Raw genomic sequence first — 18,268 nt, forward strand, 5'->3', positions numbered from 1 at the left:
ATATTTGGTGGGGGGCACAAAGGCCACATGTCAGGGCACCAAGGCCAAAGTTAACTATACAGTAGTAGGCTATAAAAATGATCAAAGTTGCATTCACTGCAGTAGACCTGCATCACTGTATACAAAAACATAAAACATGACATATTACATATAACTGTAAATCATCTGATCATCTAATATTTTCAGATATCTAGGCTATATTTAACATTTAATTTATATTTGGCCTGTTATGAAATCATGTATTGAACAATTTAAGCACAGCTCAGCTTTAAGAAACTCAAATAGCCTTGATGCATGCTTAGCATTTTGTGATCATTAAGGCTACTTTCACAAACTCTTACAGTCAGCTGTCCTCTGATTTACCGATATCTAGGCGACATTTGTAATATTTGTTTTGTATTTGGCCCGTTATGAAATAATGTGGAACAATTTAAACACAGTGTAAAACTTAAATCCCAAATTTGGAGACATCCATGTATGTTGAAATGTACTGCAAATTCAAAACGGGATTAGTCTGGAACGGCTAACTGTACAGGGGACTGATTTACACATTTCTGTTCGGTAAGGTCTGCTGTTTATTCTGATATATGGTTTGTCATATGTTAAACGAAGGGTTCTGAAGTATTCCACCGAGATGAATGGGTAGGGAGATGGATGCAAAACCTTCAGTAGAATTTATGATTGAATGATATTATTTACTTTTCTCGCGAACCGTTCACCACAGCAATTAGCGGCTAACATCGTTTAAAAGCTGAGAAAAAGCCGTTGTCCTGCGCCAGAGAGCAGATGTGATGAGTAGGCTACTTCGCGAGTAGTTCAACTGAGAAGAATGGGTTAATTTGGACGCACTTTCTTGCGCTGTCACTTTCTCCAATCGCTATTAGTAGGACGCAAAGCAGAATATTTAAAGAAGGGGGCACCAAGGCCAACGTGGCCTGTAAACCTCTGATTTTCAAAGGGGCGTCACGGCCAACTCAAGGGGCTACGACGGCCATGGCCAATTCCAAACCACAGACATAATGTTGAAACAGAGTGAGCAAGTTTGTTACTGCAGCCATCCACGCTTGTTTGCATAGACAGTAAAAGAAATGGACGAACAGACTCCGTCGTTCTCAATGGGAGGGTACTGAGTCATTTTTCAGTTGGTCCCCCCAGTACTGCACAGACTCGCACTTAACTTCGTGACGTTAGCCATCAAACTGAATCTTGTAACTCATATGATAGATACACAGAAATTCTTCTCACACTTCCTTCGCCTTCAAAGTTAAACATTTATTTATGTATTATTATTAATATCATCCTCACAAGTGATATCAAGTCGTGTTAATGTTGAAACTACCACACATGATCATCTTTAAAAACAGTCATGGTAAAACAAAACAAAAAAGTTATAGCCTTGAGGCTAATCTTCTTTCCACTTTTCTGACCTACGTCAATCCATCGAAAACCTCTGAAATGATTATCGTTAGACTACCTAACGGTAAAACTACTGTTTTTCCATTAGGTTTACTTGCCTCTATGCTTTACCTTAACATAGGCTACAATGCTATTGTAGGCTACATAGCTTGTTCACGAGTTTCCGTGCTGGCTGGACTAGCAGCTACGCTTCTTATCCAAACAATACGGTTATCTCCCTTCAGTGCGTTAGCTTCCCTTCAACCGGACATGCTAAACATTCTTCTTACGGGAACCTAACGTTACGTACGAGGTAGTCGAATCTTGTTTTGCCTTTTATTGTTTATGTAGATAACACAGAAGCTAAAATATCGGCACATGATATATGTTATATGAAGTTATGGGAGTTCAAAAAAATCCTAAATGACTGGGCGTTCTATGGGGTTAGCAGAGAGTTGATAACCACCGCTACATCGATGCTTCTACTTCCGGGAATTCGCCTGCCCCCTTTGTTTGTATGCTTCAAGACGCAGCTTGATGAGGTCATCATCTGTGCGCCGGTAAACGCTTCAGGAGCGCATAGGCACTATTTGGGTGTAACGCAAGCATTATTTTATCGGTTTTAAGGCAAAAAAAATCCGATAACGATATTAACAGATATTACATTTTTATGCTAATATCGGGCCGATAATATCGGTGGGCCGATATTATCGGACATCTCTAAAAAAAACCTATCCTGGGGTTCTACCTGACTATAACAGGCATTTGGACGAACGTAAAGAGGACGATTGAAGACACACAAGCCAGCAATATTTCTGATGATTTATTGGCGTGAAGTTTCGTGCACAATGACAACCAGGAGTGTGGTGTTAAATCCAAATTAAATAATACAAACTCAAAAGAAGTTAGCACACCTTGGATGTATACTGCAGATGATGGCTTTAATGCACCCCGGAGCATTAGTGAAGCAAGCAAGTAAGTGAAAGCTAAGCTAAGCAAAGTGAGCTAACATCCTCTGGCTGGTTTCCAGCCTTTATACCCCTTCAAGTCATCCCAGACAAGACACTATGTTTACAGATAACTGACCAAGTGACGTATGGTACTTCACCTTTGCCCTCTCATCCTGTTATTCATACATTCTTTAGGTTTTGCCATTCTTTAGGTTTTGCTTACATTTCCTGGCACCAAACCTTATCTATGCCATTTTCTGCCAGGCCTGCTCTTTCACTTAAACCAGTCTTCCTTTCCCACACTGAACATACTACAGAATTCAGTTTCACAAAACAATGATATTACACAGAATAAAGATACTACATAAAATATATATATATATATATATATATATAAACTAAAGGATATATTTTAATAAAGCCCACGACAGGAGTGCAACATTCTCGAAAAACAATAAGCAGAGTGGACTGCCATAACATCGGTGAAAAACATTACTGCAGGCTTCAACGTGGCTATGTTTACGATTAAAAATGTCAAACAAATTTCGCCTACGTAGGATCTTACGACTGCACAGTTTGCATACCACTTTGTCCTTCTCCATAGTTTGATCTACACAAAACCCGAAGTACTTCCATATCGAACTCCTCAAGTTATTAGGGCTTATCCCTCGTCTCACTCACGTCGCACAGGTTGATCGCGTTATCCTCCATTTTTTGGCAAAAACACCAGCAGATTGAAACAGCTGTTTCCGGCGCATAAAATTGGAGGGCATTTTTTTTAGCCTCCGCAATGCACACTGGTCTGCTGCCTGGTCATTATTGGACGACCACAGACCAGTGGTGCTCTTACTGTAACACACCACACTGATCTGAACTGCAGAGACTGAAGAGTCTTGATACTAAACATCTGATCTGCCTATGGGGGCCCAACTTACACTGTCTACCGGCATCTTATAACTGCACATGATCAGAGTGTGTTGAGTCCTCTTCAGTTCACACCCTAAATATCAATCTGTATCAACCAGCTTTTCCAGTCTCTCACCCAGACACACAGCTATCTGATTGGCTACTTACTCATCCCCACTCTCCCCCACCCACTCTACCTGTCCTGGGAGTTCTGATGAAGCAAAACAGAAACAAACTCAACTGTCACTCTGCTGCTGCTTCTCAGAGTGTGCACTTGGTGTTTGTTAGAGCTAGAAAATGGAGGAAGCAATTTCTCAAGAGGAAGACTCTTTCACATGTCCAGTGTGTCTGGATCTGCTGAAGGATCCAGTGGCTATTCCCTGTGGACATAATTTCTGTATGAGGTGCATTAAGGGCTGCTGGGATCAGGAGGACCAGAAAGGAGTCTACAGCTGCCCCCTGTGCAAACACACCTTCACTCCCAGACCTGTCCTCTACAAAAACCCTCTGATTGCTGAAATGGTGGAGAAATTTAGGAAGATCAGAATCCAAGCTGCTGCTCACAATTATGCTGGACCTGGAGATGTGGGTGTGTGACGTCTGCACTGGGAGAAAACTCAAAGCTGTGAAGTCCTGTCTGGAGTGTCTGGTGTCCTACTGTGAAACTCACTATAAAGTTCACAATGACCTACATCCAGGAAGAAAACACTCAGTTGTTGATGCCACAGGCCAGCTACAGGAGAGGATTTGCTCTCGTCATAAGAAGGTTCTTGAGATATTTTGTCGTACTGATCAGAGTTGTATCTGCCTTATGTGCACGATGGACGATCATAAAGGCCACGACACAGTCACAGCTGCTGCAGAATGGACTAACAAACAGGTGAGTACTGGAGCTACACTTGTGTCTTCATTTTATATGATTGGCCTGATACACATACAGTATACTGTGTGATTAATTATAAGAACTTATAAGATGTCTACTGATTTTCTGTGGACTTTCTCCATCTCATGAGATAAGACACAAACCAGGAAATCATTATCAGGTGCAAAGTGCAAAATGTTTTACACAATCTCTTAAACATTGACATGGCATCGTCCACCTGAACATAATACCACAGAATAGGTCAATTTTACAAGCTCTGAGCCAGCTTCAAGCTGTTTCTACACTATTACCTGTTCATCAATACATTATTACATTTTATTTGTATCATTATTTTGACACATGAATAGGAAGCATAGTTAAGCATGTGTGTATTTGAAACAACAGAAGCAGTTGGGGCAGAGCCAGAGGAGATTCCAGCAGAGAATCCAGGAGAGAGAGAAGGAGCTGCAGGAGCTGAGGAAGGCTGTGGAGACTCTCAAGGTGAGAAGATAATATCTTCAGCTCTTACATTTTAATATAATAATAATAATAATACACATTATTTGTATAGCACCTTTCATACACATAATGTAGCTCAAAGTGCTTTACATTTGGAGCATTTAACACAAGAATAAAAAAATAACAATACAAACAAACAAACGAAACAATAAATAAAACATTAAATATTTAGAATGAAGTAAAAATTAGAATTCACAAGATGGTAAATAGATAGATACAGCAACACATACAATACAAATACAACACACACACTACAATTGTTGTAATCAGTATGGCCGCTGTGATGATAAGCTATTATCAGATCACAAACTCCCATAATGTCATTTCTCAGAATGAATTTAGTCTTGGTCTATTGTTCAATGTTGGACATGTGTTGAAGTGGTGATAAAAAAAATAGACACATGCAAATATTAAAAACACATGCAGATATTAAAAATGAAGCTGCAAAATCAATATTAATACTTACTCCTAGGGCAGTGGTATGAGTTGAAATTGGCAGTAACAAATTCAACTTGGCAGTAACTTAAGTAACAGTAAGTTGTAATTCTTTGCCACACCTCCCTGTGTGTGTCTCCTGCCCTCCTCTTTGTGTGTCTCCTAACAGAGCTCTGCACAGACAGCAGTGGAGGACAGTGAGAGGATCTTTACTGAGATGATCCGCTCCATTGAGAGAAGGCGCTCTGAGGTGAAAGAGCTGATCAGAGCTCAGGAGAAGGCTGAGGTGAGTCGGGCTGAAGGACTCCTGAAGCGAATGGAGCAGGAGATTGCTGAGCTGAAGAGGAGAGATGCTGAGCTGGAGCAGCTTTCACACACAGAAGATCACATCCATTTCCTCAAGGTAACATCCACCTGTACTCCTTAAACGGAAATTAATCTATAAAAGTGTTAGTGGGCGTGTAGTGGGCGTGGTGGAGAAGCGGTAACGTCAGCGACTGGTCATTGGTTGACCTGGGCTTGAGTCCTGAACTAACCGCTGTTAGTTGGTGCCACTTTGGATAAAAGTGGCTTCTAAATATCAACATAATACATATTTCAAAGTAAGCGGTGTGCAATACGATCTGTGTTTGTGTGTGTGTGTGTGCAATACATTATGATTTGTGTGAAAATTGTATTGCTTTACAGGTTACTGATTCCTAAACCAGTGAGTCTGTACCACCTTTGGATAACTAAATATCAACATATACACATACTCTACATATCAACATATTTCAAAATGAACGGTGAAACATATCGACATATTTCAAAACGAACGGTGTGTAACTAGATGTACCGCAGAGCGGTACAAAATATGACCGCCGCCCAGTCCAGCACATGTTTTCCACAAAAATAAGTCACGCTGAAAGGCATATATGATTCTAACTGTATCACTGAATTGCATTATGCACACTCAATTCTCACAGGTATCTGCTAGACAACAAGTACCAATATGGAGCTAAATTTGTCTCAATAATATTTGTATATGCGCAGAGGGGGATCCACAAATATTTCTTGATTTGCATGTGTGTTTTGATATCTACAAATAAAAAAATCATATTTGTATATTGATTTTTACAAATATAGATGTGCATTTGTAAATAAAATGCCATTTGTAAAACCGAAAATTTCATTTGTGAAATGTGATTCTGCATTTGTGGATCACCAGCACACGCATTCTTCGCTTTCCAAAGTTACATGTTTTTGAGACGTTCTTCACATGAAAGTCAATTCACCGGCACACAGAAATCGCAATCCAGTAGATGGCGACATCCACAAATATTTCTTGAGGTGATTGTGGATCATTTGTGGATCACCAGCACACACAGTTTTCCTTTTCGCATTTGTGGATCAGCATTTGTGGATCACGTATTTTTGAGACAAATTTTGCGCAGAGAAGCCACCCAGATCCACAAGTAGCCTGCTGACACTTTCTAATCCAGTAGATGGCAGTGTTGTTCTATGGGACTCATAACCAAAGATTCTTTGCTCATAACACACAGAGCTAGCGAACCTAGTTCTTAAATCTAACAAGTTATGCCTTTTACAACAAGCTTTTTGATGGAAAAGTGGTGTTTAATTTCCATAATCTTTGTTTAGTAAACGCATAAAACCGTCAGTTTGCAAGCGAAATCAAGAATTACGATCTTTGAGTTTGTTTATAGTTACCTAGCAACCGAGGCTTTAAGTGTTAAAACCAAAGATTATAGAACAGAGTTATGAACATCATACGCTTGAGTGAAATCTCGACCTTATTAGTGATTGGTACTATCTTACGCGCTGTGTTTAAGCAGGCCGTGAACAAAGGGTTAACTTATAGCCTACAGGTAGAAAAAAGAAAAATGGTGATAATATAACGTTAGCTAAGTTAGTTTGCCTGCTAGCAAGCTTATCAGTAGCCTAGGCTATACAGTCTCTCAATGGGAATTTATGTGATCTATTTACCAGTGCAATAGCTACTTCTGTCTAAATAATAGACCTATTTACCTCTCCTTATTCAGTAGCCTGGTCCTTACCGCCTGTGACTACGTTTCTCTTCGTCATACAGTCTGGAACAAAGTAATAATAATCTGTCTCCGTAATGGGCGGATGCTTATTTTGAGGTTTAAAATCATTGGAGTTCCCTTAACCAATCAGCAACGTTTGGTAATGATGTATGCTGTGCGCCGGAGTTCAGGCTTTTACGCTTACCACTTCCGCTTCAGGCTCTTACGCTTACCACTTCTGCTCTCAGTAGTAAACAGACCGCTGGCTAGTATGCAGGCTACCTGACCGCCAGGGCAGTCTCTTCGTAGTGGATATATCTCTAACTTGCGCCAGCCACAGACCGAGAGTTGTATACCAAAAGCGTCACGTCGCCGAGATTATATCAGCTCTTGTCACACTCCAGTTTTCCTCTTATCTCTTCTCGCCGCTTATCAGACGATTGTTGTTCTACGTAGCCCGGTGGCTTCGTCGGAGCTTACTTCGTTCTCCACGGGCTGTTCAGACTACACTCTTGGATAAGTTGGATTGTACTGACGACCTACGTGTTATTTAACCTGGAGCTTGCTCAATTAAACTAACAGTTGTTCGGCATAAAACAACGTAGCCTACCTTGAGCCACGCTCGGTGACTGGCTAACTTTACTGTCCACAAGCACGGTAGCCTCGCCTGGAGCCCAGCTCGGCCACAGGCTAGCCTCTGTCAAACACAAACATGGAGCGGTTTACCTTGAGCCCAGCTTGGTAACCGCTAGTCCCAGTCAAGCACAATCACAGCAGCCTTGCCTTGAGCTCCGCTCGGTAACTGGCTAGCTCACGTCAAGACACACCGCCTCGCCTTGAGCCCCGCTCGGTAGGGTAGCTAGTAGCTAACATTCCATTCCTTAAGTAGGCCTATGCCGCATTGATTTTGTTAAGGTAATTTGAGAGAAGGGGGGAGAATAACGAGCAGCAAACGTTTATTTGAAAACATGATAAGTAGTGATGCATGTAGTACACTTGTGCATTTAGGTTTAGCTATCACCATCTGATAAATCAAACTTTTCCCAAAGCCAGTTGGAAGGAGAGTTATAAGACAACCTTGCCATTTATAAAATTGACAAGACAAGCCTCTTGTTCCTGCTTTAATTGTGTGATGCCCTCGAGAGTTGAGACAACTTTGCGGATAGCTTCTAGCGTCTCTTCCTCCGTCGCCATTGTTGCTATGCTGTTGAACTACAAGCTTCGCTGGACTACAAGCAACTCGGCAGGCAAGTTCCGCGTCATCACTCAACTGTTCGCTGATTGGCGCGGCCGCACGCAAGCCGTATACTGTGGGTTGGGCCAGACTACGTGCGAGGCTGAAATCAAATTTTGGCCGGAAGTACGTAGGATGGTAACACCAGGCTACTTATTCAGTGTAAACTTGGAAAAAGATCAATTGGGCCTTTCACACAATCAGTTCTTGCAGTTCATTACCGAGTAAAAAAAAACTGCATTGTAGCGTCGGTGGATGTACATGTTTAACGTTGAATGAGTGTCTCCCAGAATGCAGTGCGAGTGAATGCTATAATGTGTAATGTCGGTTATAATAGTTGTAGTTACGTTTAGTATTGTGTATTTGTTAGCGTGTTAGTCTCTTTGGTTGTACCTCATGTGTTTATCCTCGTGTTGATGTGTGTGGTAAACCCTTATTGTGTGTTACATGTGCGGCTGAGACTACCCCTGCGTTGCCCTATGTAGTTATCCTAGTATGTCTGATTGTGTTTGAGTCTTCCTGTTCCAAGAAATGGCTGTCCTGGCCAAAGGTGATTCTTGTCTGAGGGTGAGATTGCTACAGCATAAAACCGTCAGTTTGTAATGTAGGCCTACAAGAAATGTGGTAGCACAGTGGTTAGAGGAGTGAGCTCTGACCCCAAGGATTGTTGGTTCAAATCCAGGCTCAGCGCAACATTTCATACAGTTCCAATTCTATGAGCCCACCTGAACAGCTGTTTTAATGTTGCCAGCTGTTGTTGTTTTTTTTTTACTAGGTAATGAACTGCAAGAACTGACAGTGTGAAAGGTTGCTAAGTAACTATAAACAAACTCAAAGATCGTAATTCTTGATTTCGCTTGCAAACTGACTGTTTTATGCATTTACTAAACAAAGATTATAGAAATGAAACACCACTTTTCCATCAAAAAGCTTGTTGTAAAAGGCATAACTTGTTAGATTTAAGAACTAGGTTCGCTAGCTCTGTGTGTTATGAGCAAAGGATCTTTGGTTATGAGTCCCATAGAACACTGCCATCTACTGGATTAGAAAGTGTCAGCAGGCTACTTGTGGATCTGGGTGGCCTCTCTGCCGCAAAGTTTGTCTCAAAAATACGTGATCCACAAATGCTGATCCACAAATGCGAAAACTGTGCTGGTGATCCACAATCACCTCAAGAAATATTTGTGGATGTCGCCATCTACTGGATTGCGATTTCTGTGTGCCGGTGAATTAAAGTAGGCCTATTTACGTGTGGATTTGTGTGACTTTCATGTGAAGAACATCTCAAAAACACGTAACTTTGGAAAGCGAAGAATGCGTGTGCTGGTGATCACAAATGCAGAATCACATTTCACAAATGAAATTTTCGGTTTTACAAATGGCATTTTATTTACAAATAAAATTTGTAAAAATGTATATACGAGTTACAAATATGATTTTTTTTATTTGTAGATATCAAAACACACATGCAAATCAAGAAATATTTGTGGATCCCCCTCTTTGCATATACAAATATTATTGAGACAAATTTAGCTCCATATACCAAAACATGATTAGTTTATAGATTTCACTTGTAAAATACATTTTATACAACCCCACCCCCATCTTGCCTGTTCATAATTCTGAGAAATTCTTGAATTGTGTGCATGTGTGTGTGTACATGTTTATGTTTATGTGTGGGCGGGTGGGTGGGTGTGTGTGCGTGCATGTGCTTGTGTGTTTGCCTGTTTATGTGCCTGTGTGTGTGCATGTGCATGCATGCGTATATACAAGGATACAAGGAAGTTTATTGTCACATGCATATAGTTACTGGAAGTAAGAAATGCAGTGAAAATATGTCTGGTGTCAGCCTATTTGTGCATTTATGGGGAAGGGGGGGGGGGGCAGAAAGGCTAGGCAATCAAGGACATGGGTAGATAGATGGAGGAGAAATCAAAAATAATAATATATGTCTACTGTGTGAGTATGTGTCATACGTATGATTACTGTGAATGTATGTGTGTGCGTGTGTATCTGTTTATGCGCATGTGTGCATATGGAATGGGTTTACATGACCCCTGGAGGCAAACATATGTAAAAAATTGGTCATCTTAGGCCCTACGGTTCTCAAGATATTCACAGAAAACTCTGTTGGTGTACAGTCACTAAATGTACACATAAATTAATTTATTGTATGGCCCCCCATGAAAGAAAGTCCACGAAACTTGGCATGCATTCGGAGGGTGTCATAATGATCCTACACTTTCAATTTCGTGCAGTTTTGACCATGTCAGCCAGAGATATTGTGATTAAAACACCTAATTTTTTGCTGTTTAATTTTTAACTAGGTGGCGCTATACATGAAATAAGTGGTAATGGGATGGGTTGACATGGCCCCTTAAGACCAACATACAAAAAAAAATGTGGTCCTCCTTGGCCCTACGGTTCTCGAGATATTCACAGAAAACTGTGTCCGGCCACCTACAGGCCAGTTGGTGTACAGTAATATAAATTAATTTATTGTATGGCCCCCCATGAACGGAATTCCACGAAACTTGGCGTGCATTCAGAGGGTGTCATAATGATCCTACACTTCCAATTTCGTGCAGTTTTGACCATGTTAGGTCACAGATACCTGCGATTACAACACCTCATTTTAACTTTTTTGTTTTTAACTAGGTGGCGCTATACATGAAATGAGTGGTTATGGAATGGGTTGACATGGCCCCTTAAGATCAACATATGAAAAAAAGGGGGTCCTCCTAAACCCTACGGTTCTCGAGATATTCACAGAAAACTGTGTCTGCCCTACCCTCCTTTCGGGGGTCCAGTCCAGCAGGGGGGCTACAGATCAAAACGAAAAACAATGGTTCCATGCTATCCTTGTGGGACTACATGGCCACCAAGTTTTGTGTACCCCGGTCTTTCAGTGTCCCGGGAATCCTTGATGGAAATTTGGCCATGCGAAAAAAAAAAGAAAAAAAATATCTTACTAAACCTATATGACCTATATGCCGCTTCGCTGCGCGGCGGTCATAATAACATCTGCATGTCTGCTGTATGATGTGTGATTAGGGTAAAAATATAATGCACTAGAGGGGCGACTATGAGATGACCCCCAAAACAGTCAATGAATGAAGTGCACGCACATCTACAAGAATTAAACAGGTGCTGGGTATAAGGGCTAGCCGACAATTGAAAAAATAAAAAGATACCCGCACACTGTTCTTCAAGCTCCCGAAGTGGTTTAATAACAACGTTTTGGCCAGAGGTCTTCGTCAGGCATCAACGACCTCCAAAATAGTAAATGGTTTTACAGGTAGTGGCAACTGATCATTTTTCCATCTTTATCATTCTTGACTGATTTTTCGCTAGTTTCACATTTGGCTAGGGTCAGTGTCACTACTGGTAGCATAAGCCAGTACCTGGAGCCTACAAAATTGCACAGGTAGTGCAACTCCTCCAGAATGGCACATCAATGCCAGAAGGATTGCTGTGTCTCCCAGCACAGTCTCAAGAGATTCCAAGAGACAGGCAGTTGCTCTAGGAGAGCTGGGCAGGGTGATAGAAGGTCCTTAACCCGGCAGCAGGACCAGTATCTGCTCCTTTGTGCAAGGAGGAACAGAGCCCCACAGAATGACCTCCAGCAGGCCGCTGGTGTGAATATCTGACCACACTGTCAGAAACAGACTTCATGAGGGTGGCCTGAGGGCCCGATGGCCTCTAGAGGGACTTGTGCTCATTTCACAGCACTGTGGAGCTCAATTGGCATTTGCCATAGAATGCAAAATTGGCAGGTCTGCCACTAGCGCCCTGTGCTTTTCACAGATGAGAGCAGGTTCACCCTGAGCACATGTGACAGACGTGAAAGGGTCTGAATATGTTGTGGAGAATGTTATGCTGCCTGCAACATCATTCAACATGACCGGTTTAGTGGTGGGTCGGTGATGGTCTGGGGAGGCATACCCTTGGAGGGACGCACAGACCTTTACGGGCAAGACAACGGCACCCTCACTGCTCTTAGGTATCGGCATGAAATCTTCAGACCCGTTGTCTGACCCTGTACTGTTGCAGTGGGCCCTGGGTTCCTCCTGGAGCATATGGCTGATCACATGTGGGGAAGGTGAGCAAGCAGTTCCTGGAGGATGAAGGAATTGATACCATTGAGTGTCCCCCACACTCCCCTGACTTAAATCCAATAGATCACCTTATGTTTTGGTCCATCCAACACCACCAGGTTGCACCACAGACTGTCAAGGAGCTCAGTGATGGCTGTGTCCAGGGACGTTGGAAGTATTTTCTGAGAGGGGGTGCGGTAGATGACTAGGACTAGGACAGAACTGTATGCTCAAATTCAAAATAAACTTTTGATGCCAACCTCAATAAAGCATTTTTGCAAAGGTAATTGTGTTGCATACACCAGCCTAACTAGTGTCAATTCAAAGACCTGTTATTTCCATTTTTGGATTAGACTAACCAGTCTCCATGTTATTTTCATGGACAGCAAGATTCACTTTTTTTCATTGTTTTCAATAATGTTGTTTGTTGCTTCTACACACGTCATCTCCAGTGGTTCAGTTTTACTTACACAGATGCACACATACCTTGAATGAGCACCGACACCACTTCCCCCTAATTGCATGCCTCTTTATTTGATAACACTAAATTAACCCTTTGTAGGTCGGTTCAACTGTTTGGTAGAGCGCATTTTGACCCTTCATATTTTGTTAAAAACCAAACTGACATTAATCTACTGTAACCTCATGCACCCATTTCTACAACTCAGTTGCTACATAGTAAGCACAAAAAAATTGCCGGGTATCCTTACAATTTTTCTAGGCCACATAATTTCAGTATGCATAGTTGAAAGACTTAAGTGTTCATGAATTCAGTAATCACATTTGTAACCACATATACTATGTTTTCAAAGTACAGTAATATTTCCCGCACAATATTGTTGAAAAGAGGTCATAGAACACACATATTAATTTCCATAGAAAAATCTACATATTTTGTTGGTCTAATATTGTTTTAACAACAGGCTCAACCAAATGGTTGGGCTGACCGATAAGGGTCACTACTGCATGAATGAGCTGTAAATTCAAACATTGTAAAATTATAGAAATTTGAGATTAACTTCAATAGCTGTCTGTCTAATGTCCCAAAAATGCTAATTTACACTATAACTAAATGCAATTCTAAAAAATTACCAGTACATAAAAAACATACGTATAGTTTTTATGTAGTATATCCATTCTTGAGATATATCATTCACAATAATGGGCCTTTCATGGTTACAGTGACCTTGGACCTTGACTTTTACTACTAAAAACTTATCAGATCATCTTTGAGTCTACTTGAACATTCATGCTAAATTTAAAGCATGTACCTTTCATGACAGTCTAAAGCGCATCGTCACTAGTCAAAAGCTTATTCAAATTTAGTAGGATGTCCAGTCCACATTGGGAGTGTTTTCGTTATCAAACGTCGAGAGCATGGCACAACAAGGTGTTCCTAGGTTTCTTAATGTTTCTTACTGTCATCAGTCATGGGTGCGTTTGGGGCGTAACATCATTTAAACCAATAAGAATGACATCTGTCATTCCCTTTAACGGCGCAACGTCAAAGAATGCATCAGTATTTTGACAGTGAACAGCACATTTGAAGGAGTCTGCTTGCGAGACCGCATGGAACAGTCATTCCACTGAACCTTTTTTTGCTTTACTAAAACCTAGCATAGCCTAGCATAGCATATTTAGGCGTTAGAACTCTACTGAATGCAAGACCTACACTCAATGAGTGCAGGTCTAACTCCACTGAATGCAGGACCTAATGAGTGCAGGTCTAACCCCACTGAATGCAGGACCTAGTGCAGGTCTAACCCCACTGAATGCAGGACCTACTGAGTGCAGGTCTAACCCCACTGAATGCAGGACCTAGTGCAGGTCTAACCCCACTGAATGCAGGACCTACCGAGTGCAGGTCTAACCCACTGAATGCACGACCCACTAACTGAGTCACATGGTCACTTTAGGTCGTTCAATTTTGGCACTTGAGGTAATGCATATATCTTTTGATCTTGAGCAATCCTTTGTCAGTTTAATCGTTTAATACATACCTAATGCGCACATTGTACAGCTCAGTCTGAAATGTAGTGTTAATAGCATAATCCATCCACTGGCTGTGTGGGTGCACATGTAACTTTAGAACTGGGCATGTTGACTGCATCTGGTGCTGCAGAGACAGGTATCAGATTAGGTTCACTTGTACAGTGTTGCTTTAAGTCCATGCCCTAAATATAAACCTGTACCAATCAGCTTTCCCAGTCTTTTACTCAGACACACAGGTATCTGATTGGCTACTCCCTCATCCCCACCCTCCCCACACACACACACAGGTATCTGATTGGCTACTCCCTTATCCCCACCCTCCCTCCCCCACATTCACAGGTATCTGATTGGCTACTCCCTCATCCCCACCGTCCCTCCCCCAGCTGTTCTGCCCCTGAGAGTTCTGATTTAGTGAAACAGAAACGAAACTCAACTGTCACTCTGCTGCTGCTTCTCAGAGTGTGCACTTGGTGTTTGTTAGAGCTAGAAAATGGAGGAAGCAATTTCTCAGGAGGAAGACTCTTTCACATGTCCACTGTGTCAGGATCAGGCCAGCTACAGGAGAGGATCTGCTCTCGTCATGAGAAGGTTCTTGAGATATTTTGTCGTACCGATCAGAGCTGTATTTGCTATAGGTGCACGAAGGACAATCATAAAGGCCATGACACAGTCACAGCTGCTCAGTGATGGGTAGAGTATTGAACATACAGTAGTTATAAGGAAAAGTAAATAGAAGTAAGTAAGTTCTAAAAGTACAATTACTCACCTCAAAAATGACTTGAGTAAAAATGACAGCTGAGCTGTTAGATCTATAGAACATCTACTTCCTTGCAGCATACCATGGGCTGATTCTACATTGGCCAGTCATTACTTTTATAACCGCAGGGCAAAGTAGCAATGCATCCTAAAGCCCTGTTTCTTTTCTCCCACTCTACTCTGCACCTACAGGGAGCGGTGCGCTTTTCTCCCTCGAGCTACTTTCTCCTCCGATAATAAACATACTCATGACGAAAGGCATAATTGTAGCTGAGTAAAGAGTAGATTAGTGGCTCAAAAATGTACTTGAGTAAGAGTAGAAGTAGAGTTTTGAAAAAGGAATATGGATATAAGTTGCCGTTCCTCAAAAATACTTTTTTACTCATGTGTGTTGTGTGTAGCGTGTTACTACCCCCTGCAACTGCTGCAGAATGGACTGACCAACAGGTGAGCACTGGACACTTGTGTCTTCATTTGATGAGATGTCTGATACACATATAATGTGTTTGATTCATTATAAGAATATTTTACTACTTCAAGTTTCTGCAGACTCTCTTTCTCATAAGACACAAACCAGGAAATCATTAACTGGAACAAAGTGCAAAACGTTGTGCAATCTGTTAAACGTTGCCATGGCAACATCCATGTGAACATGATACCACACAGAAGGTCCATTTGTTCTATAAGCTCTGAGCCAGCTTGATTGTGTTGTGATCAGTTTTGCAACTGAAATGGGTTCATGTTGTTTCTACACTATTACATCCAGGCTGTTTTTCCTGAATCAGTGACCAGAGAGGAGCTCTTGCAGTGTAAGTTGGACACACACACACACACACACACACACACACACACACACACACACACACACACACACACCATTACCTATAGCCACACAGACTGCACATGTACACATATATCCACACAAACTAATGAACATACTCACACAAAGAAACATGCATACATACTTTCTCTCTCTCTCTCTCCCTCTATCACACACACACACACACACACTGTAATACACGAATAAGTCTAAGTGTGTCCTGTTTTCTCCTTTCTCAGACTCCTGCAACTTCACACTGGATCCAAACACAGCGGAGAGATACCTCCACCTGTCTGAGGGGAACAGGACGGTGGAGTGGAGACACTCCCGCCTGCAGTATCCTGATCATCCACAGAGATTCATTGTTGATCCTCAGGTGCTGTGTAGAGAGGGAGTGTCTGAGCGCTGCTACTGGGAGGTGGAGTGGAGAGGAGATGGTGTTTTTATAGCAGTCTCATACAAAAGCATTAGCAGGGTAGGAGTGGCTAACGATTGTGTGTTTGGACATAATGACCAGTCCTGGAGTCTAGACCTCAGCAGAGCCTGGTCCGCTTTCTGGCACAATAATGAAGAGACTAAACTCCCTCTAGTGCGCAGCTCCAGAATTGGAGTGTATGTGGATCACAGGGCAGGAACTCTGGCCTTCTACAGCATCTCTGAAACAGTGACCCTCCTGCACAGAGTCCAGACCACATTCACTGACACACTCTACCCTGGGTTTTTTATATATGGCTCATCATATGCGAGAGGATCATATGCCTCCCGCCTGACCATCTTGGATTTGCCTCATGATTTACATCAATAATGTAAATATACTCAACAACTGCTGTGCAGAAGTTTAAGCTTGTATCTGCTTTAGTTTCAGAGATAAGGATGCTTATAAAACAGGGTCATGGCTCTAATAAAATATATATTTTAAAAATGTCTAAGTTCTGTGGGTCATTGCTTGAACAATTGCTGAACAATTCATGCTAGATGCTTGAAATTTTGCACGACTGTAGATGTTTTCCAATTCAAACTCATTTGGCCCAGAGTTAAATATTTGCCAAGTTATCGCTGGCTGAATATGATATCAAATATTTTTTAGCAACTTTTGACCACTATCACTATCTTCAGATGGCGTTGGCAACATTTTTGTACGTATGCAAGCTTTATACATGAGCCTCCAGATCTTTTACATTTCTATATATAACACGCATATTGTAGTGCATTATTTACAAGTAGAAATATGTCCAGAAGAAATCCAATTCCAATTGCCCGAAGTCATACATTTGTGCAGACACCTGGACTGGACAATGACCCATTTATTTTCATAGGAGGCACTATAATAAACAAATTTACATTTTTGCTCATATCTCTGGAACCGTATTAGCCTAGAAATCTAGATGCAATTTGTAATTTGCAGCCAGGGTCGTCTAGCAACTCTCTGTTGGCTTGCAAGCTGGAAAAATTAAACAGGCCAATCACATCGTATATAAAGTCGGCGATGGTTCCGCTTGAATTTCCTCCTACTTGAAAACAAAGAAGATGGATGCTGCTGGTGGCGAACGGTCTTTGAATTGCGACTCGAGTAAGCTTTTTCTAAATTGTGTGTTGCCCCCTGCAGGTAACCCCCAGAACCTAGTCAACGTCAGCCGTTTCTCAGACGTAACCCCAGGCCTAGGCAGTTAAGACCCACGATACCCCCTTGGGGTTATTGTAGATAGCAGGGACCTACTGTCGAGTGAAGTTGCACGTCTTCCCTCTGCGGCGCAGATAACCTATTTACTCCTATTTTTGAATATCCCCCTTGGAAGTTGATCAAGCTTCCGTGGTGGATTTATTGAGATGTTTGTGAAATAAGGACGCCTAGGTCTCGAACAGTTGGCTAACGTGCGAAGATGTTTGACCCTAGAATTTATCTAGAGACACAGGTTATAGGCTACTTCTTGCTCAGGTTTTATAAGGATGGAGATTTTGTTACCGTCCAGCAGCACTCAAGTCCACCTAATCCATGTCTTAGACAGAACAGATGAATAACCACAGAAGAAACCAGTTATCTTACCCTCCTGCTGGAATTCGTAGAAAAACCAAGAAAAGACAAAAAATACTGCTTGAAGAATTAGATGCCAAGGTTAAATGAGTTTCTTTACTTTTCAGCACTTTGGAGATGATAACAAAATGCGGCGTAATATCCACTTGCAGGTTACAATGTTGTAGAAAATATAAAAAAGAGTAAATCCACAAAAGAGAGTATAATAAAATAGTAATCCACAGGTGGAGAAGAGAATACAATAGT

General features: G+C 41.6%; 1 pseudogene; it reads left to right on the forward strand.

The window, feature by feature from the left end:
* Window positions 1–3,503: 3,503 nt before the first annotated feature.
* Window positions 3,504–16,874, forward strand: LOC143111833 (tripartite motif-containing protein 16-like; annotated as a pseudogene).
* Window positions 16,875–18,268: the final 1,394 nt, after the last annotated feature.

The sequence above is a fragment of the Alosa pseudoharengus genome, unplaced genomic scaffold (genome assembly GCF_046254945.1).
Source record: "Alosa pseudoharengus isolate Yale_2024_CS ecotype anadromous, Long Island Sound unplaced genomic scaffold, YU_APseudo_1.1 YU_APseudo_1.1_scf_8, whole genome shotgun sequence".
In the NCBI taxonomy this organism is placed as follows: Eukaryota; Metazoa; Chordata; class Actinopteri; order Clupeiformes; family Clupeidae; genus Alosa; species Alosa pseudoharengus.